A 15,493-nucleotide genomic window follows, 5' to 3' on the forward strand; every position below is an offset into this window, starting at 1 on the left:
TTTAAATTTCTGTTTGAGTTAATTACTTTCAGTTTTGGTTATTTTCCTCCCTTCCCCCCTACTCCTTTTTTTTTAGTTATTTACCATTCAGTTCACTAACCCACTAACTGTTTGATATATTGCATCACTCACACTAACAGCAATTTTAACAAGAGTACTTTCTGCATCTATTTCCTTGCTTGTGCCTTGTTGGTTGTATGACAGGGAGAAGAAGCGGGGCTTCAACTTCCTTTGATTCTGAACCTGAGAGGGCCTTCCTTAGATTAAGGAGGAAAGCAAGAGGAAAGAGAGTAGTTGGTGCTGAGGAAGAGGAGGAGTACTTTGAACCGGACATGGATGAAAACATGGAGAACCATCATGAAGAAGAGGCTCACAACCATGGCAGAGAAGGTCCAGCGCATCAAGCTGGACAAGAGAGAAGAGTTATGGGTTCTTACATCAACCCAAACCCAGGAAACTGTGGAAGTAGCATCCAAAGGCCAACCATACATGCCAACAACTTTGAACTAAAGCCACAACTCATCACCCTTGTTCAGAACAATTGTTCATTCGGAGGAGGTGTCCAAGAAGACCCCAATCAACATCTAACCGCCTTCCTGAGGATATGTGATACTATGAAGTCTAATGGTGTTCATCCTGACACCTATAGACTACTTCTATTCCCTTTCTCACTTAAGGACAAGACTTCTAAATGGCTGGAATCCTTCCCAAAGGAGAGTTTAGCAACCTGGGAAGATATGGTGAACAAATTCTTGGCAAGATTCTATCCTCCTCAACGGATCAACAGGCTGAGAGCTGAGGTGCAAACATTCAGGCAGCAGGATGGTGAGACTCTATATGAAGCATGGGAGAGGTTTAAGGACCTGACAAGAAGGTGTCCACCAGATATGTTCAATGAATGGGTGCAACTACACATTTTCTATGAAGGCCTCTCTTATGAATCAAAGAAGGCAGTAGACTATTCATCCAGGGGATCTCTGAACAAGAAAAAGACCATTGAAGAAGCCATAGATGTCATTGAGACTGTAGCGGAGAATGACTACTTCTATGCTTCTGAAAGAGGCAACACTAGAGGAGTAATGGAGCTAAACAATGTGGGTGCACTGCTGGCCCAAAACAAGCTTATTATCAAGCAGCTGGCTGACCTCACCAAGAAGATGGAGAGGAACCAAGTGGCAGCAATCACCACCTCATCAGCAACCCAAGAGGGAGTGAATGCTGAGGCAGAGGTGGAGCAAGAACAAGCCAACTACATTGGAAACTCACCCAGGCAGACCCATGATCCTTACTCCAAAACGTACAACCCTGGTTGGAGGAATCACCCAAACTTTGGGTGGGAAAATCAACAAGATCAAAGCCAAGATCAGAGACGTCACAACCCCAACAACCATGCAGCTCACCAACATTCTACACAGAGATCATATCAACACCACCCTAACAACACCTCTCCACATCCATAACAAAACCAAAATGACCCAACTCACCTATCTACTCTCAACTCACCATCTTCTGAAGATAGACTCTCCAAAATTGAGACTCTGCTTGAGGGCATATGCAAAGAGATTCAAGACAGTAAGGCATTTCGAGAAGAAGTGCAGTCCAATATGCAGAATCAAGATGCTGCCATCAAGAAACTTGAGACACAAATTGGCTACCTATTCAAGAGAATTTCCAGCCACAACCCTCGCAGCGATACAGACTCAAACCAAAGGGAGGAGTGTCAGGCTATAACCCTCATAAGTGGAAAAGAATTGAAGGAGACTCCCAAGCAACCCCAAGAGAAAGATTCAGTTGGAAAGAAGGAGGAACAAGATGAAGTTCAAATCCCCACCTCCAACTCACGTCAAAAGGAAGGAGAGCTGAAGCCATATGTTCCGAAAGTACCATATCCTCAACAACTGAAGAAGAAGGGGGATGATAGCCAGTTCTCCAGATTTTTAGAAATCTTCAAGAAATTATAGATTAATATACCCTTTGCTGAAGCAATAGACCAAATGCCGCTCTATGCCAAGTTCTTGAAGGAATTGATGACAAAGAAGAGAAGTTGGAAGAGCAACGAGACGGTGATACTAACCGAAGAATATAGTACTATCATTCAGCATAAACTACCCCAGAAATTGAAGGATCCTGGGAGCTTCCAGATCCCTTGTATTATAGGGGGGATCACAGTGGAGAAAGCTCTATGTGACTTAGGAGCCAGCATAAATCTGATGTCAGTAGCTATGATGAGGAAAATGAAGATCGAGGAGGCTAAGCCAACAAAAATGGCCCTACAACTGGCAGACCGATCGTTCAAGTTCCCTCATGGTGTAGTGGAAGATTTGCTGGTGAAGGTGGGGGATTTCATTTTCCCAGCAGACTTTGTGGTGTTGGACATGCAGGAGGAAGCCAAGGCCTCTATCATCTTGGGAAGACCGTTCTTAGCTACTGCTGGAGCTGTCATTGATGTCCAAAAAGGTGATCTCACCTTGAGATTGCATAATGAAAAGATGACATTCAATGTGTTCAAGGCCATGAGTTACCCACCAGAACAATGGGGAGAATGTATGAGGTTGGACTCACTGGAAGATGCAATGCAGGAGAGTTTTGAAGAAGAAGAACCTGAAGGGTTAATAGAAGAGGGATCAACGTCTAGTGAAGAGGTTGCAACAGCAGAGATTCATATACGAGGTGCACCAAAGGAAGAGAATGAAAAGTTAGAAGCACCCAAACTTGAACTCAAAACACTGCCATCCACTCTCAAATATGCATACTTAGGAGAGAATGAAAGCTACCCAGTGATCATAAACTCATCCCTCAGCCAAGATCAATAGGATGAATTACTCCAAGTGTTGCGAAAGCATAAGGATGCCATTGGATGGACCCTCGCTGACTTGAAAGGAATCAGTTCGGCCATATGCATGCATAAGATACTGTTGGAAGATGATGCCAAACCATCCATTCAATCCTAAAGGAGGCTGAACCCAATCATGAAGGAAGTGGTGCAGAAAGAAGTTATGAAGTTATGGCAGGGACGGGTAATCTACCCGATCTCAGACAGCCCCTGGGTCAGTCCCGTGCATGTCATGCCTAAAAAGGGAGGGATCACTGTAGTCCACAATGAGAAGAACGAACTAATTCCTACAAGGACCGTCACAAGATGGCGAATGTGCATAGACTACCGAAAACTCAATGAGGCTACACGAAAGGATCATTTCCCCCTCCCATTCATGGATCAGATATTGGAAAGACTCGCAGGACACGTATATTATTGTTTTCTCGACGGTTATTCAGGATATAACCAAATAGTGGTTGATCCCAGAGACCAAGAGAAAACCTCATTCACTTGCCCATATGGAGTGTTTGCCTACAGGCGCACGCCATTTGGGCTATGTAATGCACCAGCAACTTTCCAACGCTACATGCTTTCTATCTTCTCAGATATGATAGAGAAATTCAATGAAGTTTTTATGGATGATTTCTCAGTATTCAGAGATTCCTTTCCTAGCTGCCTGAATCACCTAGCCTTGGTATTGAAAAGGTGCCAAGAGACCAATCTGGTCTTGAACTGGGAGAAATGTCACTTTATGGTGACAGGAGGAATAGTCCTTGGCCATAAGGTTTCTAACCAAGGCATTGAGGTGGACAGAGCTAAAGTGAAACTTATTGAAAAACTTCCTCCACCTAGTGATGTCAAGGCAATTAGGAGCTTTTTAGGGCATGCTGGCTTTTACAGAAGATTTATTAAAGATTTTTCAAAGATAGCCAAGCCCTTGAGCAATCTCCTTGTATCTGATACACCATTTATCTTCGATGAAACATGCATGCAAGCATTCAAGAATTTGAAAAAAAGATTGTCCTCTGCCCCTATCATTTCCCCACCTGATTGGAACTTACCCTTTGAATTGATGTGTGATGCATCTGACTTTGCAGTTGGGGCCGTGTTAGGGCAGAGGAAAGATAACTTAGTCCATGTGATATACTATGCTAGCAAAGTCCTCAATGAAACTCAAAGAAATTATACCACTACTGAAAAGGAGTTGCTAGCAATAGTTTTTGCATTTGACAAGTTTAGATCATACCTCATTGGTGCTAAAGTGATTGTTTTCACAGATCACACAGAACTTAAATATTTGTTTGCCAAGCAAGAATCAAAACCAAGACTAATAAGATGGATTTTATTGTTACAGGAATTCAATATTGAAATCAGAGATAAGAAGGGAGTAGAGAACAAAGTAGCGGATCACCTATCCAGAATCCCTCGTGATGAAGGTAGAACACATGATACTAGTGTAAATGAGCTCTTCCTTGATGAGCAGTTGATGACAGCTCACCAAGCACCATGGTTCGCAGACATTGCCAACTTCAAGGCAACTGAGGCCTTACCTCCAGAGATCAATAAACATCAAAAAAGAAAGCTCATAAATGATGCAAAATATTTTGTCTGGGATGAGCCATATCTCTTCAAGAAATGTTCAGATGGAATCCTGAGAAGATGTGTTTCAGAAGAAGAGGGACGGGAAGTCCTGTGGAATTGCCACGTCTCATGCTATGGAGGCCATTTTGGAGGGGACAGAACTGCAGCAAAGGTGTTACAAAGCGGATTTTTTTGGCCCACCCTTTTCAAGGATGCTAAAGAACTAGTAAAGAGCTGCAATGAGTGCCAAAGATCTGGAAACTTGCCCAAAAGAAATGAGATGCCACAAAATTTCATCTTGGAACTAGAACTGTTTGATGTGTGGGGAATCGATTTCATGGGACCATTCCCAACCTCATATTCAAACAAGTACATTTTGGTAGCAGTAAATTACGTTTTCAAGTGGGTAGAGGCTATTGCAACTCCAATGAATGATAACAAGGTGGTCATGAACTTCCTCGGGAAGAATATCTTTAGCCGATTTGGAGTCCCACGAGCACTCATCAGTGATGGAGGGAGCCATTTTTGTAACAGACCACTAGAAGCTCTTCTCCTACGATACGGGGTAAAACATAAGGTGGCCACTCCTTACCATCCCCAAACAAGTGGGCAAACTGAGATATCCAACAGAGAGCTAAAAAGGATCCTGGAAAAGTCTGTGGGTGCATCAAGAAAGGATTGGTCGAAGAAGCTGGATGATGCTCTTTGGGCATACAGAACAGCATTCAAAACTCCACTTGGAATGTCCCCATATCAACTAGTGTATGGGAAAGCTTGTCATTTACCACTGGAGCTGGAACACAAAGCTCTCTGGGCTCTCAAGATACTGAATTTTGACAGCATTTCTGCTGGTGCAAAGAGGATCTTGCAGCTGCAAGAAATGGAGGAATTTAGATTGCAAGCCTATGAAAATGCCAAGATTTATAAAGAAAAGGCGAAAAGAAGACATGACCTGCACCTTGTACCCAGGAGTTTCGAAAAGGGGCAGCAAGTACTCTTCTACAACTCCAAATTGAGACTGTTCCCAGGAAAACTCAAATCAAGGTGGTCAGGACCCTTTTTGGTCACAAAGATCTCACCATATGGGCACATAGAAATCATGGATGAAAGATCGGAGAGGACTTTCACTGTGAACGGACAAAGGCTCAAACACTATATGGGCAACATGGGAGAAAACCCCAAAGTGAAGTATCATCTCAAGTAATGAAGGAATCGTCGAGCTAGCGACGCTAAAAGAGCGCTTTGTTGGGAGGCAACCCAACCTGAGGTAGTTTCTTTTTCATTCTCATTTCAATAAAAATCACAAGTTGTTTCCCTTGTATTGCGAGGAGCTAAGTTTGGTGTTCTACATCAAGAAAAAACCTAAGAGTGAAAGTGTAGTTTTAAGTTTGGTGTTCTACCAAAGATATTAGTTATAATCACACTACACTCCAATGACAAATTGCTAGCTCCAACCACTCAAGGGGACTACTTGGCAGTAGTTTAGTCTGAAGTTAATGGTTGTTTTGTTAATAACAACATATGAGGATCTCTGCAAGTATGCAATTTGTTGTACAAGGCAAAGAACTAAGTTTGGTGTTCACACACCAAATTAAGTTCAGAAAATTTGCAAGCATACATGCAAGCTAACTATGTCTCAAGTGCTTTGGAAACAAGCAACTTCCAATGACTTTGCAGGAACCTTATGAGGAAATGGTGCACCATCATCCACGAAAGTGAAGGAGCAAAAACTATGGATGAGGACAACAAAGGGACAGCAAGAAACCATCACCCGAAGGTTCTATTGTTACTTAATTCCATAAACTTAAAATGCTAAAAATTGGAAGTCAGAAGGAACTTGATTTATAGTTGCTCATTAGTTTAGATGATTAGAGTTTAATGGTTGCTTTATTACTTTTGTCATATGTGTACTGTCCACGATACCTGCTTCAATTCCATCCTGCTTATTGTGTTGCTTGTCTCCTTTTGAATCAAATAAAAAGAGAATGATTGTTATCAAAGACCAGAGTGGAGTTCATATTGTGGAGTAAGTTCCTTAGTGTGTGATGTGGTCATAAGTTAGCTAAGTTGATTCACCAACAAAGGTGGGAAGACAACTATCTGTCCTGAATCATATGCTTAAAACACACCCCATGAGACTAGTGATGAGCGGATAATTTATACGCTTTTTGGCATTGTTTTTAGTATATTTTTAGTATATTTTAGTTAGTTTTTATTATATTTTTATTAGTTTTTAAATAAAAATCACTTTTCTGGACTTTACTATGAGTTTGTGTGTTTTTCTGTGATTTCAGGTATTTTCTGGCTGAAATTGAGGGACCTGAGCAAAAATCTGATTCAGAGGCTGAAAAAGGACTGCAGATGATGTTGGATTCTGACCTCCCTGTACTCAAAGTGGATTATCTGGAGCTACAGAAGCCCAATTGGCGCGCTCTCAATTGCGTTGGAAAGTAGACATCCTGGGCTTTCCAGCAATATATAATAGTCCATACTTTTCCCGAGATTTGATGGCCCAAATAGGCGTTCCAAGTCAGCTCAAGAATTCTGGCGTTTAACTCCAAAACTGGCACAAAAGCTGGAGTTAAACGCCCAAACTGGCACAAAAGCTGGCGTTTAACTCCAAGAAAAGTCTCTACACATGAAAGGTTCAATGCTCAGCCCAAGCACACACCAAGTGGGCCCGGAAGAAGATTTCTGCATTAATTACTGATTTCTGTAACCCTAGGCTACTAGTTTTCTATAAATAGGACCTTTTGCTATTGTATTTTTCATCTTGGGACGTTTAGTCCTTAGACCTTTGAGGCTGGCCATTCGGCCATGCTTACACTATTTGTTCTTATGTATTTTCAATGGTGGAATTTCTACACACCATAGATTAAGGTGTGGAGCTCTGCTGTTCTTCATGAATTAATACAAGTACTATTGTTTTTCTATTCAACTCAAGTGTATTTCTTCTCCAAGATATTCATTCGTTCTTCAACTTGATGAATGTGATGATCCGTGACACTCATCATCATTCTCACATATTAACATGTGCCTGACAACCACCTCTATTCTACTAGCAATGGCTTGAATGCGTATCTCTTGGGTTTCTAATCTAAGATTGGAACCTTCGTGGTATAGGCTAGAATTGTTGGCGGCCATTCCTGAGATCCGGAATATCTAAACTTTGTCTGTGGTATTCTGAGTAGGATCTGGGAAGGGATGACTGTGACGAGCTTCAAACTCGTGATTGTGGGGCATGTGACAGACGCAAAAGGATCAATGGATCCTATTCCGACATGATCGAGAACCGACAGCTGATTAGCCGATGTTGTGACAGAGCATCAGGACCATTTTCACTGAGAGGACGGGATGTAGCCATTGACAACGGTGATGCCCAACATAAAGCTTGCCATGGAAAGGATTATGAATGATTGGAAGAAGGCAATAAGAAAGCAGAGGTTCAAAGGGAACAAAGCATCTTCATACGCTTATCTGAAATCCACCAATGAATTACATAAGTATCTCTATCTTTATTTTATGTTTTATTCATCTTTTAATTATCAACCCTCCATCACCATTTGAATCTGCCTGACTGAGATTTACAAGATGACCATAGCTTGCTTCAAGCCGACAATCTCCATGGGATCGACCCTTACTCACATAAGGTTTATTACTTGGACGACCCATTGCACTTGCTGGTTAATTGTGCGGAATTGTGACAAAGTGTGATTCACGTTTGAGAGCTCCAAGTCCTTTGGCGCCATTGTTGATGATCACAATTTCGTGCACCAAGTTTTTGGCGCCGTTGCCGGGGAAGGAACGAATGAACGAACAACAATTTCGCATTTGTTTCCGGCAACAACAATGCCAAGTTTGGTCCGGCAACAACACCAAGTTTTTGCCGCCGTTGCCGGAGATTGTTCGAGTTTGGACAACTGACGGTTCATCTTGTTGCTTAGATTAGGTATCTTTTTCTTCAGAATTTTTAAGAATGAATTCTAGAGTTTCAAGGTGATGTTCCCACCATCACAAAAGCTGATTGATTCCCATCAATTTAGCTATTGAATGTAATGTCCTGCTGAAGCTTGGCCAAACATGTCTAATCTTTTTAGACTGAAGCTTTAGACTAACATTGCATGATTCCTGGAATTCTTATTAAAAGTTTTGATTCTCTTTATTTTCTTTTCTATATAATTTTCAAAAAAAATACAAAAATAATTTTAAAATCATAAAACCAAAAAAATTTTATGTTTCTTGTTTGAGTCTAGTATCAATTTTTAAGTTTGGTGTCAATTGCATGTTTCTATTTTTCTTGCATTTTTCGAAAATTACATGCATGTATCTTCATTAATCTTCAAGTTGTTCTTGATGATTTCATTGCTTTGATCTTCAAATTCTCTTGTTTTGTATGTTTTGTTGTTTCTTACATGCATTTTTACATTGTTATAGTCCTTAGTATACAAACTTTTAAGTTTCGTGTCTTGCATGCATTGTTTACTTTATCTTAGTTGCATTTTTATTATTTCTCATCATCAAAAATTCAAAAAATATTTTTAAACTATGTCTTTTCAAGTCAATAATACAGAGAATTGAAGATTCAGAACATTCAGCAGAGGAATCAAACAGAAAAAGCTGGGCGTTCAAAACGCCCAGTGAAGAAGGAAAACTGGCATTTAAACGCCAGCCAGGATACCTGGTTGGGCGTTTAACGCCCAAAAAGGTAGAGATTTGGGCGTTAAACGCCAGAATGGGCACCATTCTGGGCGTTTAACGCCAGGATGACACTAGAGGAAAGATTTTGTTTTTAATTCACATTTTTTTCAAGTTTTCATAAATCAAATCTTTTTCAAATCATATCTTTTCAATCATATCTCTTTCAAAATCAATTTCTTTCCATTTTATATTTATTTTTTACTATTTTCAAAAATCCTTGCTTCAATTCAAGATTTACTTCAAAATTTTCAAGTTGTTACTTGCCTATTAAGAAAGGATCAAACTTTAATTTTTAGAATCATATCTTTCAATTTCTTGTTAGTCAAGTAATCAACTTCAATTTTAAAAACTTTCTTTTTCTAAATTGATTTTTCAATCATATCTTTTCAACCATATCTTTTCAATCACATCTTTTTCAAAATTAATTTTCAATCATATCTTTTTAATTTCTGATTTCAAAATCTTTTTCAAAAATCACTTTATTTCTTTCCCAATCTTAGTTTTCGAAAATCTCAATCAAATTTTCAAATTTTTTTTTAAAATCTTTTAATTAATTTTTGAAAATTCTTCCCTCTTCTCACATCCTTCTATTTAAGGGACTAACACTCCTCCTCAAGGTACAATTCGAACTCTATTCCTCTTAATAAGTTCGAATTCTCCTCTCTCTACCTCCTCCTTCTATTCTTCTTCTCCTCTGACACCTCAAGGAATCTCTATACTGTGACATAGAGGATTTCCTACTTTCTTGTTCTTTTCTCTTTCATATGAGCAGGAATAAAGATAAAAGCATTCTTGTTGAAGCTGATCCTGAACCTAAAAGGACCTTGAAGAGAAAGCTAAGAGAAGCTAAAGAACAATTCTCTTTAGAGGGCATAACAGAACTCTTCAAAGAAGAAGAAACCATGGCAGCCGAAAACAACAACAATGCCAACAATGCAAAGAAGGTGCTTGGTGACTTTACTGCACCTACTCCCGACTTCTATGGGAGAAGCATCTCAATTCCTGCCATTAGAGCAAACAACTTTGAGCTTAAGCCTCAATTAGTTTTTCTAATGCAACAGAATTACAAATTTCATGGACTTCCATTGGAAGATCCTCACCAGTTTTTAGCTGAGTTCTTGCAAATCTGTGACACTGTCAAGACCAATGGGGTTGACCCTGAAGTCTACAGACTTATGCTCTTTCCTTTTGCTGTAAGAGACAGAGCTAGAGCATGGTTGGATTCACAACCTAAGGAAAGCCTGAACTCTTGGGAAAAGCTAGTCAATGCCTTCTTGGCAAAGTTCTTTCAACCTCAAAAATTGAGTAAGCTTAGAGTGGAAGTCCAAACCTTTAGACAGAAGGATGGTGAGTCCCTCTATGAAGCTTGGGAGAGATACAAGCAATTGATCAGAAGGTGCCCTTCTGACATGCTTTCAGAATGGAGCATCATAGGAATCTTCTATGATGGTTTGTCTGAACTATCCAAGATGTCATTGGATAGCTCTGCTGGAGGATCTCTTCATCTGAAGAAGACGCTTGCAGAAGCTCAAGAACTCATTGAAATAGTTGCAAATAACCAACTCATGTACACCTCTGAAAGGAATCCTGTGAATAATGGGACAACTCAGAAGAAAGGAGTTCTTCATATTGATACTCTAAATGCCATATTGGCTCGGAATAAAATATTGACCCAACAAGTCAATATGATTTCTCAGAGTCTGTCTGAAATGCAAGCAGCAACAGGTAGTACTAAGGAAGCTTCCTCTGAAGAAGAAGCTTATGATCCTGAGAACCCAGCAATGGAAGAGGTGAATTACATGGGAGAATCCTATGGAAACACCTATAATCCTTCATGGAGAAATCATCCAAATCTCTCATGGAAGGATCAACAGAGACCTCAACAAGGTTTTAACAACAATAATGGTGGAAGAAACAGGTTTAGCAATAGCAAGCCTTTTCCATAATCTTCTGAGCAGTAGACAGAGAATTCTAAGCAAAACTCATCTGACTTAACAACCATTGTCTCTGATCTAATCAAAACCACTCAAAGTTTCATGACTAAAACAAAGTCCTCCATTAGAAATTTGGAGGCACAATTGGGTCAGCTGAGTAAGAAAATTACTGAACTCCCTCCTAGCACTCTCCCTAGCAATACAGAAGAGAATCCAAAAAGAGAGTGTAAGGCCATAACCACATCTCACATGGCCGAACATGGAGAGGAGGAAGAGGCAGTGATTCCCACTGAGGAAGACCTCAATGGACGCCCACTGACCTCCATGGAGTTCCCTAATGAGGAACTATGGGAATCTGAGGCTCATACTGAGACTGTAGAGATTTCATTAAATCTACTTCTGCCATTCATGAGCTCTGATGAATATTCTTCCTCTGAAGAGGATGAAGATGTTACTAAAGAGCAAGTTGCTAAGTACCTTGGAGAAATCATGAAGCTAAATGACAAGCTATTTGGTAATGAGACTTGGGAGGATGAACCTCCATTGCTCATCAAAGAACTGGATGACTTGACTAGGCAGAGATTACCTCAAAAGAGACAGGACCCTGGAAAGTTCTCAATCCCTTGTACCATAGGCACCATGACCTTTGATAAGGCTTTGTGTGACCTAGGGTCAAGCATAAACCTTATGCCTCTCTCTGTAATGGAGAAACTAGGGATCATTGAGGTACAAGCTGCAAGAATCTCACTAGAGATGGCAGACAATTCAAAGAAACAGGCTTATGGACTTGTAGAGGATGTCTTGGTGAAGGTTGAAGACCATTACATCCCTGCTGATTTCATAGTCCTAAAGACTGGGAAGTGTATGGATGAATCCATCATCCTTGGCAGACCCTTCCTAGCCACAGCAAAAGCTGTGATTGATGTTGACAGAGGATAATTGATCATTCAAGTGAATGGAGACTCCCTTGTGTTTAAAGCTCAAGGATATCCCTCTGTAACCATGGAGAGGAAGCATGAAGAGCTTCTCTCAATACAGAGTCAAACAGAGCCCCCACAGTCAAACTCTAAGTTTGGTGTTGGGAAGCCACAACCAAACTCTAAGTTTGGTGTTGAACCCCCACATTCAAACTCTAAGTTTGGTGTTGGGAGGTTCCAACATTGCTCTGAACATCTGTGAGGCTCCATGAGAGCCCACTGTCAAGCTATTGACATTAAAGAAGCGCTTGTTGGGAGGCAACCCAATTTTTACTTATCTATGTTAAATTTCTATTTTCTATTGTTATTTTATGTTTTCTGTAGGTTGATGATCATGTGAAGTCACAAAAACAATTGAAAAATCAAAAACAGAAGGAAAAACAGAATGAAAAATAGAACACCCTGGAGGAGATAGTTACTGGCGTTTAAACGCCAGTAAGGGTAGCAGAATGGGCGTTAAACGCCCAATCTGGCACCATTCTAGGCGTTTAACGCCAGAAAAGGGCACCAGACTGGCGTTTAATGCCAGGAATGGGCAAGAAGTTGGCGTTAAACGCTAGAAATGGGCAGCAGCCTGGCGTTTAACACCAGGATTGGCAGAAAGGGGAGTTTTGCACGCCACTTGGTGCAGGGATGAGATATCCTTGACACCTCAGGATCTGTGGACCCCACAGGATCCCCACCTACCCCACCACTCTCTCTCTTCTTCACCCATTCACCAATCACCTCAATTCCTCTTCCCCAAAAACCCCTCACCTATCAAATCCTACTATTCTCTTCACCACTCACATCCATCCTTCATAAAACCCCACCTACCTCACCATCCAAATTCAAACCACTTTCCCTTCCAAACCCACCCTCTATAGCCAAACCATACACATCTCTCTCACTCCTATATAAACCCATCTTCACTCTTTCATTTTCACACAACCTAAACACCACTTCTCCCCCTTGGCCAAAACACAAAGCCCACTCCATCTCCTCTATTTCTTTTTCTTCTACTCTCTTCTTTCTTTTTTTGCTCGAGGACGAGCAACCTTCTACGTTTGGTATGGTAAAAGCTAAAGCTTTTTGTTTTTCCATAACCATTTATGGCATCAAAAGCCGGAGAAACCTCTAGAAAGAGGAAAGAGAAGGCAAAAGCTTCCACCTCCGAGTCATGGGAGATGGAGAGATTCCTCTCAAGGGTGCATCAAGACCACTTCTATGAAGTTGTAGCCAAGAATAAGGTGATCCCCGAGGTCCCTTTTAAGCTCAAAAAAGGCGAATATCCGGAGATCCGACATGAGATCTGAAAAAGAGGTTGGGAAGTTCTCACCAACCCCATTCAACAAGTTGGGATCTTAATGGTTCAAGAGTTCTATGCCAATGCATGGATCACCAAGAACCATGATCAAAGTGCGAACCCGGACCCTAAAAATTGGCTTACAATGGTCCGAGGGAAATACTTAGATTTTAGTCCAGAAAATGTGAGGTTGGCATTCAACTTGCCCATGATGCAAGGAGATGCACACCCACACACTAGAAGGGTCAACTTTGATCAAAGGTTGGACCAAGTCCTCATGGACATTTGTGAAGAGGGCGCTCAATGGAAGAGAGATTCAAGAGGGAAGCAAGTTCAACTAAGAAGGCATGACCTCAAGCCCATGGCTAGGGGATGGTTGGAGTTCATCCAACACTCAATCATTTCTACTAGCAACCAATCTGAAGCTACTATAGACCGGGCTATCATGATACATAGCATTATGATTGGAGAGGAAGTGGAAGTTCATGAGGTTATATCCCAAGAACTCTACAAGGTGGTGGACAAGTCCTCTCCTTTGGCAAGGTTAGCATTCCCTCATCTTATTTGTCACCTTTGCAATTCGGTTGGAATTGACACAGAGGGAGACATTCTCACTGATGAGGACAAACCCATCACTAAGAAAAGGATGGAGAAAACAAGAGAACCTCATCAAGAGCATGAGGAAATTCCTCATCATGAAATCCCTGAGATACCTCAAAGGATGCATCTTCCTCCACAAAACTATTGGGAGCAAATTAACACCTCCCTAGGAGAATTAAGTTCCAACATGGGACAACTAAGGGTGGAGCACCAAGAGCATTCCATCCTCCTCCATGAAATTAGAGAAGATCAAAGAACCATGAGAGAGGAGCAACAAAGGCAAGGAAGAGACATTGAGGAGCTCAAGCACTCCATAAGATCTTCAAGAGGAAGAACAAGCCGCCATCACTAAGGTGGACCCGTTCTTTAATTTCCTTGTTCTTTATTTTCTATTTTTCAAAAATTGTGCTTTATGTTTATTTATGTTTGTGTCTTTATTACATGATCATTAGTGTCTAAGTGTCTATGCCTTAAAGCTATAAAAATGAATCCATCACCTTTCTTAAATGAAAAATGTTTTCAATTGAAAAAGAAAAAGAAGTACATGAATGAATGCTTGAATAGTGCATATTTTTTAATTTGATTGTTTATGAATGTTAAAATTGTTGGCTCTTGAAAGAATGAAAGGAAAAGGAGATATGTTATCTGATGATCTGAAAAATCATAAAATTGATTCTTGAAGCAAGAAAAAGCACTGAAAAAGCTTGCAAAAAAATAAAAAGGATATATGCGAAAAAAAAAGAAGAAAAAAAAGAAAAAGAAAAGCAAGCAGAAAAAGCCAATACCCCTTTAAACCAAAAGTCAAGGGTGATAAAAAAGGATCCAAGGCTTTGAGCATCAGTGGATAGGAGGGCCCACAGGAATAAAATCCTGGCCTAAGCGGCTAAACCAAGCTGTCCCTAACCATGTGCTTGTGGCGTGAAGGTGTCAAGTGAAAACTTGAGACTGAGCGGTTAAAGTCGAGGTCCAAAGCAAAAATAAGAGTGTGCTTAAGAACCCTGGACACCTCTAATTGGGGATTCTAGCAAAGCTGAGTCACAATCTGAAAAGGTTCACCCAGTTATGTGTCTGTGGTATTTATGTATCCGGTGGTAATACTGGAAAACAAAGTGCTTAGGGCCACGGCCAAGACTCATAAAGTAGCTGTGTTCAAGAATCAACATACTTAACTAGGAGAGTCAGTAACACTATCTGGATTCTGAGTTCCTATAGAAGCCAATCATTCTGAACTTCAAAGGATAAAGTGAGATGCCAAAACTGTTCAGAGGCAAAAAGCTAAAAGTCCCGCTCATCTAATTAATAATGATCTTCATAGATGTTTTTGGAATTCATTGTATATTCTCTTCTTTCTATCCTATTTGATTTTCAGTTGCTTGGGGACAAGCAAGAATTTAAGTTTGGTGTTGTGATGAGCGGATAATTTATATGCTTTTTGGCATTGTTTTTAGTATGTTTTTAGTATATTTTAGTTAGTTTTTATTATATTTTTATTAGTTTTTAAATAAAAATCACATTTCTAGACTTTACTATGAGTTTGTGTGTTTTTCTGTGATTTCAGGTATTTTCTGGCTGAAATTGAGGGACCTGAGCAAAAATCTGATTC

At 40.4% G+C, this 15,493-nt stretch overlaps 2 non-coding genes across 2 annotated transcripts; both read right to left on the reverse strand.

Annotated features, from left to right (window-relative positions):
* Positions 1–785: 785 nt before the first annotated feature.
* Positions 786–892, reverse strand: LOC148555679 (small nucleolar RNA R71). The gene has a single exon (XR_015888260.1). It is a non-coding gene; the product is annotated as a small nucleolar RNA R71 (small nucleolar RNA).
* Positions 893–10,401: 9,509 nt separating this feature from the next.
* On the reverse strand, positions 10,402–10,509 carry LOC148555680 (small nucleolar RNA R71). Its single transcript, XR_015886718.1, has one exon. It is a non-coding gene; the product is annotated as a small nucleolar RNA R71 (small nucleolar RNA).
* Positions 10,510–15,493: the final 4,984 nt, after the last annotated feature.

This window comes from Arachis ipaensis, chromosome B6 (genome assembly GCF_059453495.1).
Source record: "Arachis ipaensis isolate K30076 ecotype BB chromosome B6, ASM5945349v1, whole genome shotgun sequence".
NCBI lineage: Eukaryota > Viridiplantae > Streptophyta > Magnoliopsida > Fabales > Fabaceae > Arachis > Arachis ipaensis.